General features: G+C 36.0%; 1 protein-coding gene and 1 long non-coding RNA gene across 2 annotated transcripts in view; both read right to left on the bottom strand.

Moving 5' to 3' along the window:
* Window positions 1-1225, bottom strand: part of LOC308411941 (uncharacterized protein) — a 3708-nt gene extending 2483 nt beyond the window's left edge. Inside the window, exons 1-2 of the mRNA XM_080906002.1 lie at window positions 950-1225; window positions 1-687 (exon numbers count right to left, since the gene is read on the bottom strand). The exon at window positions 1-687 is cut by the window's left edge and continues 989 nt beyond it. The gene's annotated coding sequence lies outside the window, so the exon portion shown is untranslated. The remainder of the gene's footprint in view (window positions 688-949) is intronic.
* A 4306-nt stretch (window positions 1226-5531) lies between these two features.
* LOC308411942 lies at window positions 5532-6088 on the bottom strand. Its single transcript, XR_013974479.1, has 3 exons — window positions 6032-6088; window positions 5873-5957; window positions 5532-5603 (listed from the first exon to the last, which is right to left on the bottom strand). It is a non-coding gene; the product is annotated as an uncharacterized lncRNA (long non-coding RNA).
* Window positions 6089-8256: the final 2168 nt, after the last annotated feature.

Here is an 8256-nt window from a genome sequence, read left to right as displayed (position 1 = left end):
CAATTTCTTTAGTGGAATCTCTGAAAAATGCCACAGATAACACAGTTTGACAGGAATTTTCTTTTTTTATTGTAAACCAACTGATGTCCAAAGAGCTATTAGCTGAAAACTTGACATATCTCCGCATGACGTGTCCTGGCTCAAGACTTTTGCACAACACTGTAACTCTCTTTTATTTATTTCACATTTTGTCAATATGGCTGGACAAATTTGTATGAAAATGTTGTTTTTGTTTTGTCTAACTTCTTTAGAACAGTTATATCCATCTGTCACAGACATGATTGATATATTACTCGCTATGCTTCAAAGTCAAAGCACACATCTTGTTTTTCTCTTGCAAATTTAAATCTGAAGACCTGACACGAACTGCTGTCAACACACTAAACACTTTACATCTACTTTAATGTAAATACAATAAAAGTAAAAAGTGAAATACACTATAGGGACAAAAGTTCTGGTCCACCTACTCATTATTCCTACAGGAGCTGCTCATGACATAGAAACCCACGTCAACAGTTTTATCAAGATGTTAATACCAGAGGATGCTTACTCTATTACTGATAAGCAAAATTTGGCCACTTTTATGAACCTCGGCGACTCCACTCCGTGCGACTCCGTGTGGCCAAGGCGAGAAAAAGTGACTTCTTAGTGACTGCTTCACAGTGGCATACATACATATCTATCTATCTACACACACACACACACACACACACACACACACACACACACACACACACACACACACGCACACACACACAGCGGTATGTGAATGTGTGTGTAGACCGAACAAATTCTATGAGGTCTATCAGCAAACACATCAGCAACCACAGGAGAGCAAATAGAAAGCACATCTGCACATCAGTGCTAACAATCACATATCCATTATCCATGTATAAAAAACCCACTTGTTTTAAAAAAAGAGATGTGAAACTCCAGAATAGGGACTTACCTCTGTTGCCGACTAGACAGCAAACGATGTCCCACACAGGAAAGTAAAACTTTACTTTTCAGTTACACTGAAAAAACCCCCCAACCCCCAGTTATTAAAGTGTGTGCCCAAACACTGACTTCCGGCAATGACGGCAGGTTTTACAGGTAAGACGATTTAGACTGACATTTACAGTCGCTATTTATATATGGAGAGAAACCTCGAAACGGTTGCAAGTGCACGTACGATATGATTTACAAATGTGTATAATTTTGAGACGCATTTCACACTGCCCGCTTCACAGATATCCGCAAACTTAAGATGCGTTCATGTCCCAGTGTTAAACTGGGACATCTGACTTTCCTCGGTATACCTGCATTTTATCTATAAATTTATTCAAATAAAGTGGTCGCTTTTTCTAAATATAGCAGAAAATGTGATTTACCAATTAGAGGCAGTACACAGTAGCCCATAAAGGTTAATATATGGTTTAAATAATCTGATGCTACATGCTGGAGGATCTTCTGCTGGGAAAAGTCAGTCAGTGCTCAGCCGCATATGGGGAACACAATGGCTGTACATCACTTTGGATCAACTTCTGGAGTAAACATATGCTTGTCTTGGACAATCATTGTATATTTTTTAATATAAATATAATCCAGGTAATATGGAATTGACAATTCTCTAATTGGTAAATCTACATTTTCTAGTAAAGTGGTCAAGAGCTATTTAGAAAAAAAAAACTTCCAATTTATTTAAGAAAAACAAAACAAAAAGTCGGTGATGTCAAGAGAAATACAAATAGAAAAAGCAAGGAGTGCGATGTCGTGATGTCCCAGTTTTACGCTGGATCTTAATACAGCTTACTACACAGTAGTTTATGCATATTTCTCTCCATATCCATGTAACAAGATACATCCACATTAAAGGAGTATGTATAGGTTTCAAATAAACTGAGGGAAAGTTTTTTTCATCTGAACAACCGTTGAACCACAATAGTTTACTACGATTTAAATTTTAATGTAAAATGAACTGATGTGAATGTCCTATGATAACTTCAAATGTTACCTTTGAGTTTTTTTGTTTTTAGAAGGGAAATACATTTAGTTAGTTATTTATCAAAATATTTATTTTTGAAGTGATTGAAACAACACAATTTTCTTTGTTTATTTAGTTGAGCCTTAATTTGCAAAAATCATTGGGATTTTCCAACAGTGGCCAATCTACAAAATTTTACATGGGATGCAAAGGAGGGGCAAGTTGTCTAGGCAGGGTGGCACATACATCTTCAGTGAAGTGAAATCCCCCTGTTTAAATGGAGTCAACAATACAGCCACAAAAACTCTTTAAAACTATTTATTGTATCATTGTCTCTAAGAAAACAAAGAAAAGGTGATTTTTTTTTTACAAGTTTTAAAGTAGAAAAACTTAGTGTAATAAAATCATTTGAATGTAATTATGTATGCCTTTATTTGAAGGGACAATAAGAAAGACAGTTTCATTTAGGCAGTCTTGGCTTGTGAAGAATGAATTTACACATGCTGATATATATTTGCATTTGCACAAGTAGGACAATAAGAATAGGGAATACCCTCAAAACAGTTATGTCACATTGATTTCAGAAGAAAACAGAAGATAAAGGGAATAACCCCATATCCCTTCTTCACCTAACTTTGACCCCCTTCTATTTCTGGACGTCACATCTTTTGAGACATATGAATTTTCATTCATATGAGTACGAGTACACTTAATTTCATGTCTTATTCAGGTTTAGCTATTTTCTCTTCAGTTAGGTTTACGATTAGCCAATTTTTACACAAACATCCATTCTTACATGATATGTTTTACAGATAAAAATCATGTTTATTCACATTCTACAGAAGAAAATATCAGCTATTTGTTTAATTCTAAAAGCAAAGTAAAACATGGTAATCAACAATGCTAAAGGAAAACTGAGTATAGCAAAGAAAAAGTATGGTGTATAAATGCAGCACACTTCTATGATTTTGTAGCTTTTGTCAAAAGTAATATTCCACCAAATAAACTTCCAACTAACGTGTCAGTTTGTGGATATAAACACAGCAATCGTTTAATTTACTGTCTGCAATGTCAGCTTTACAGAACCATTAATCCTCATTTTTTAAGTTCATTTACTTTCAAAGTGTAATAGTTCTCTTGTAATTTTAAAATTTTCAGTTACATTTTTATTTTTTCCCCCTTCAGTTGATCAAGATCCATCGTATTCAAACCAGAGCTGGCTGAGGGCCCAGGCGACGGGGCCTCCGTTATGTCCGCACTGCAAGTAAAAACACTCTTGTTTATGGAATTCTTTTTTTAAATATATTTTTTATACATTTTGTCTAGAAAGAAAACATATTCTTAACAAGCAATTTTTGCACAAGAAAATTAAGCTCATTCAAGAAAAATGTCTGAATGTTCTCAGTCATCCAGGTCATTGTAGTCTAAGGAGCTTTGAAAGAAAAGTGTCTGGACTTCTTTAAATAGCTTGAAGACGTTTCACCTCTCATCCGAGAAGTTTCTTCAGTTCAGAACTGAAGATTCTGGTTCTGATTCTTGAAATAAGAAAGATAATCTTATTCTAGAAGAATAAGATTATCTTTCTTATTTCAGGAGTAAGGCCACTTTAACGACTTTTCAATTTAAGAAATGCATAAAGGCAGCCAGCCCAGGTGTCACTGTCGGAGAAAGAAGACCCAGTCGCACACAGATAACAATTGATCACTTATCTGGCAAGTAATACTCAAATATGCAAACGGTCCAAGAATACTACCAGGCTTAGTGCAATACTTCAGCACTGACTGTCATTCAGCCACACCAATAAATAGTCCTGCCTAAGAGAGCGGCAGCACTAGGTAAACAATCGCCACAAAGCCGGAGAGAAAAAGGAAAGAAAAACAAGAACAAACAAACACAGGCAGGTCGACCAGTTGGGGAACCGTCCGGTCGACCAGGCTTGAGTCTGACCCATGGCCTTTTGTTGCATGTCTTCCCCTCTCTCTCCCTCTACTTTCCTGTCAGTTCTTCACTGTCTCTATCAATAAAGGCCAAAAAATAAAATATAAAAAATTTAAATCTAGACTTACCTATAGAAAGCTTTTTTATTTATGTGAAAATCTAAATTAAACACTAAAATAACAAAATAATTCTTCAAAATAGCTTGTTCAAGAAAGCATAATACTCATTATAGGTAAAAAAAAATTAATAATCAGTGTCTTTCCTTGTAATAATTCAAATTTTCTTAAATTAATCACACATTTTAGACAGTTTTGCCTAATTTAGGCATAAAACAGATTCATTTGCTAGTTTTAAGGATTCTAGCAAAACAACTTACCCAATTGGCAGATTTTTTCTCTCAAAACTAGACAGTTTTGTCAGATTTAAGAATATTTGGCTAATTTCAAGTAGAGTTGCTTTTGCAGTGCGAGAAATAAATGGCGTCGAAAAACAACCCTTTAAGACTGTGTGAATAAATTCAAAATCTTTGCCTAAATGATATGAGAGCTTTATCTTACCCCCCTTCTGGCCTCATGGATTGTAAATCAGCTACTTTGTGGCCAGAGCAGTGAACAGCTTTATGCTCTTGCTGATCTGACACGGCCAGAGATTCACAGGAAGGACCTGTACATTTAGAAAACATGTTGGGAAAAGACCAGAAGAGATCAAAAGAAATAATAAAAAATAAAACAAATACATGAAACTGGATTTTTTTTTCTAGAAAAAAAAAAAAAGCAGAAAAAAAATCATGCTAGTGATTCTGGTTTTTGAACAACTCACTCAGTTTGTCTTCAGGTTCTTTCTTAACATTTTGCTGTTTGATTGCTGTGTTCTTTACCACATCTCTGTTATTTCCACTGACTTCAGACCTTGGCATGTCAGGACGATGTCTAGTCTTCTGTTTTAAAGACAACAAAGAATATATTTGTATTTATTTTAAATAGTCGGACTGGATGTTGTCAAAGCATACATTTGTAATTTGTCATGCTGAACCATAATATTTGCCAAATTTCTATCTTGATGACGGTGCTGGTGTAAAGCAGAGTACTCTAAGATGATTAACATACTCAAAAGTTCCAGCAATGTAAAGCACAGTGAAACATTTAAATAAAATAATCTGTCTTGCCTCAGGAGGGATGTTAATGATACACTTTACCTCTTTCATCTGTAATGCATGTTTTCCAGGTGTTGGAATTGCACTTGTTACTCTGTCTGAAAAAAAGAGGAAGAGTTATTTTCATACACAAACAAGGTCTTTGTTATCCAAACATACCAATAGGAAATATATTGGAAATGTCACCTATGATACCATTGCTGCCAGTATGGTTAGAGGCAACAGCAGGCACAGTCTCTTCCTCATCATTATCATCTTCTTCATCCTCATCTTCCTCAGTGCTACGCTGATCGTCACCAACATCATCTTCATCCATATCCTCATCTTCAACAAGATCTTCCTCGCTTTCTTCTTCTTCAGAAGAGCTATAAATCGGTGTAGCATCTTCATCTTCAACAAGATCTTCCTCGCTTTCTTCTTCTTCAGAAGAGCTATAAATCGGTGTAGCATCTTCATCTTCGTTTTTCTTAGTGTCAGGCTCATTATCTTCATCCATATCATCATCATCCTCTTCTCCATCATCATCTTCATCTTGATCCTTGGGTTCTTTCAAGAGATGTTTAAATGTTTAAAATATTACAACGTACATGGAGATTTTTGTGACTTTTTCTATGCAAATACTCTTTTTTTTTTTCTGAAATCCTGTGGTGTATTTGTCAAAACTACTGAAGTCTTCAAACAGCTGATTAAAAACAATATAATAATGTTTGCATGCTTTTGATTCATATTCTCAAACATTCTCTGGTTTTGAGGCACAGATTTAAAAAAAAAAAAAAAAAAAAAAAAAAAAAAAAAAAAAAAAAAAGCAGACAAACCTGTTGAGAGTTTGTGGGACTCAAGGTCTGATGATTGTGGTTTTCTTTTCTTTTGTCTATAATCTTTAGCAGTTAGATCACCTTTCTGTGATAAGTTAATTCAACAGTTTATTTAGTGAAATCTGATTTTTGTAGATTCATAAAAATGCAACAAAGTACCTTGAGCCAAAAGCGTAGAGTTTTTCCTTTGTGGTAAATAGATGACTTCCATTTTCTGCATGGCTCTTTTCCTGCAAGCTTCTCAAACTTAGATGGAGTGTAAACGAAGCCTTTACGGTAAATACATGCCTCACCTATATTTATAAAGAAAAAAAGTAATCGTTTTTATGAAAAAGTTATTCATTGATTGATGTATTTATATATGTACAAAAGAGAAAAGGAAAGACTGGTAAGAAAACAATACTGTATGCACTTACCTTTTCTCATCTTCTCTTTATCCAGGATGCCCATTTTGGTTCCACATTTTACATGCCAGAGGTCTGTTTTTTGAATAACCAAAAAAAGAAGAAGTACTTTCTCCATAAAAATATATATTAAATGTATTTTCATGGTCAATGTACAATGTACTAATAATTTGCAATTGTAGAAGTTGTATAAAGAGAGATGCCGGTTGTTGCGACTTTCATCCGTAAATAAAGCCGCGGCCGGCTGAGTTGGTTGTGTCCCTGTGACGCGCCTCCAATAATCCATAATGAGTCGAACTTGTACTTTGCGCATTTATTTTAAGAACAAAACAAGAACAAACATTTGCGCTTTCAATCAATTTCCAACTAGCGCATGGATTAACTGGTGTGCCAAAAAATGACGGTCAACAGAAAAGTTTGCCCACAAACCACTCACCCAACACACCTGCTGCGAACACCGACATCAGGTAAATAGACTGTGACCACACCCACATACCATCACCTGAGACGCAGGTAAAGCTATACACCTGTGCCACCAAAACAAAAAAGGAAAAACATAAACATTGACTTTGGCTCTTACAATACCGGCCCCTAATTATTATCTTTTAAATAATAATTACAAAATAATCAAGTCTTACATCATTTGCTTGTTCATAAAACATTTCAATTGCCCTTTAGTGCAACATGCATCAGTACTACTACTTGTGGTTCACCATCTGTGAGGTTAGTAACCCATAAATAAAAGGAGTAGGTCACTTAAAGTTTATCCAGTCAGTCCAATATGTTAAATATTCTCTGTTTCCTGCAACAGACAGACTTTATTTATAGGTCTGTTTAGGAATCCAGTTTTTGTCTTGATCCGAAGATGACGAACAAATCCCCTTTTGTCCTGGATTGTCTCTTCTATTTTTCCAGTTATCCAGGAATTCCGTGGTGCGGAATCATCAACAATGATTACAATGTCTCCTGGCATGAAGTTTCGTTTTGGGTTGCACCATTTCTGTCTTTGTTGCAGTTGTGGAAGATATTCTTTAATCCACCTTTTCCAGAATAAATCTGACATATATTGGACTTGTTTCCATCTGCGACGAGCATATATGTCATCTTTTTGAAAACATCCTGGTGGTAATGATGGTGCAGTCTTAAGAAGCAACAGGTGGTTTGGAGTAAGTGCTTCAAGGTCATTTGGATCTGTAGAAGCCTTTGTAATAGGACGACCATTCAAAATAGCTTCAGCTTCACATAAAACAGTCCTGAGGCTCTCTTCATCAAGACTTTGTACACTTAAGGTGGAATTAAGAATCTTTCTCACAGATCTTATAAGTCTTTCCCATACACCTCCATGATGTGAGCCAGCTGGGGGATGGAAAGTCCATTTAATGCCCTTTTGAAGAAGGGTATTGTGTATACGACATTGATTCCAATCTGCTATCATTTCCTTCAGCTCACGATGGGATCCCACAAAGTTGGTGCCGTTGTCAGATCGCAGTTCTTTTACTTGACCACGTCTAGCAATAAAGCGACGAAGGGCATTGATAAAAGAGTCTGTGTCCAGTGATGATGCCATTTCAATATGAATGGCTCTTGACGCTAAACATGTGAATATCACACCATAGCATTTTACAGTAGTCCTTCCACGTTTCACTAGAAACGGTCCGAAATAGTCCACTCCGACATACGTGAATGGTGGTTCATCAGGAGTTACTCTGTGTAGGGGCAGGTCTGCCATTTGTTGTTGTCCTGGTGGGGCATTTACGCGCCGACACACAATGCATTTAGCCACAATTTTTCTTATAGGTACTGTGACACCTGAAATCCAGTATTTTTGACGCAGTTTAGATAACATGTGGTTACGACCTCCATGACCCACCGCTTCATGGACATGTTGAAGGATTAGGTTAGAAATGTGGAAGTCTTTGGCCAGAATAACAGGATGTTTTCTCTCTTCTGGCATTGCAGTTCTACTGAGTCGTCCACCAA

This window comes from Rhamphochromis sp. 'chilingali', assembly GCF_963969265.1.
Source record: "Rhamphochromis sp. 'chilingali' genome assembly, chromosome: 15".
In the NCBI taxonomy this organism is placed as follows: domain Eukaryota; kingdom Metazoa; phylum Chordata; class Actinopteri; order Cichliformes; family Cichlidae; genus Rhamphochromis; species Rhamphochromis sp. 'chilingali'.
The sequence above is the reverse complement of the archived record's forward strand: the minus strand, read 5'-3'. Positions and strand labels throughout refer to the sequence as shown.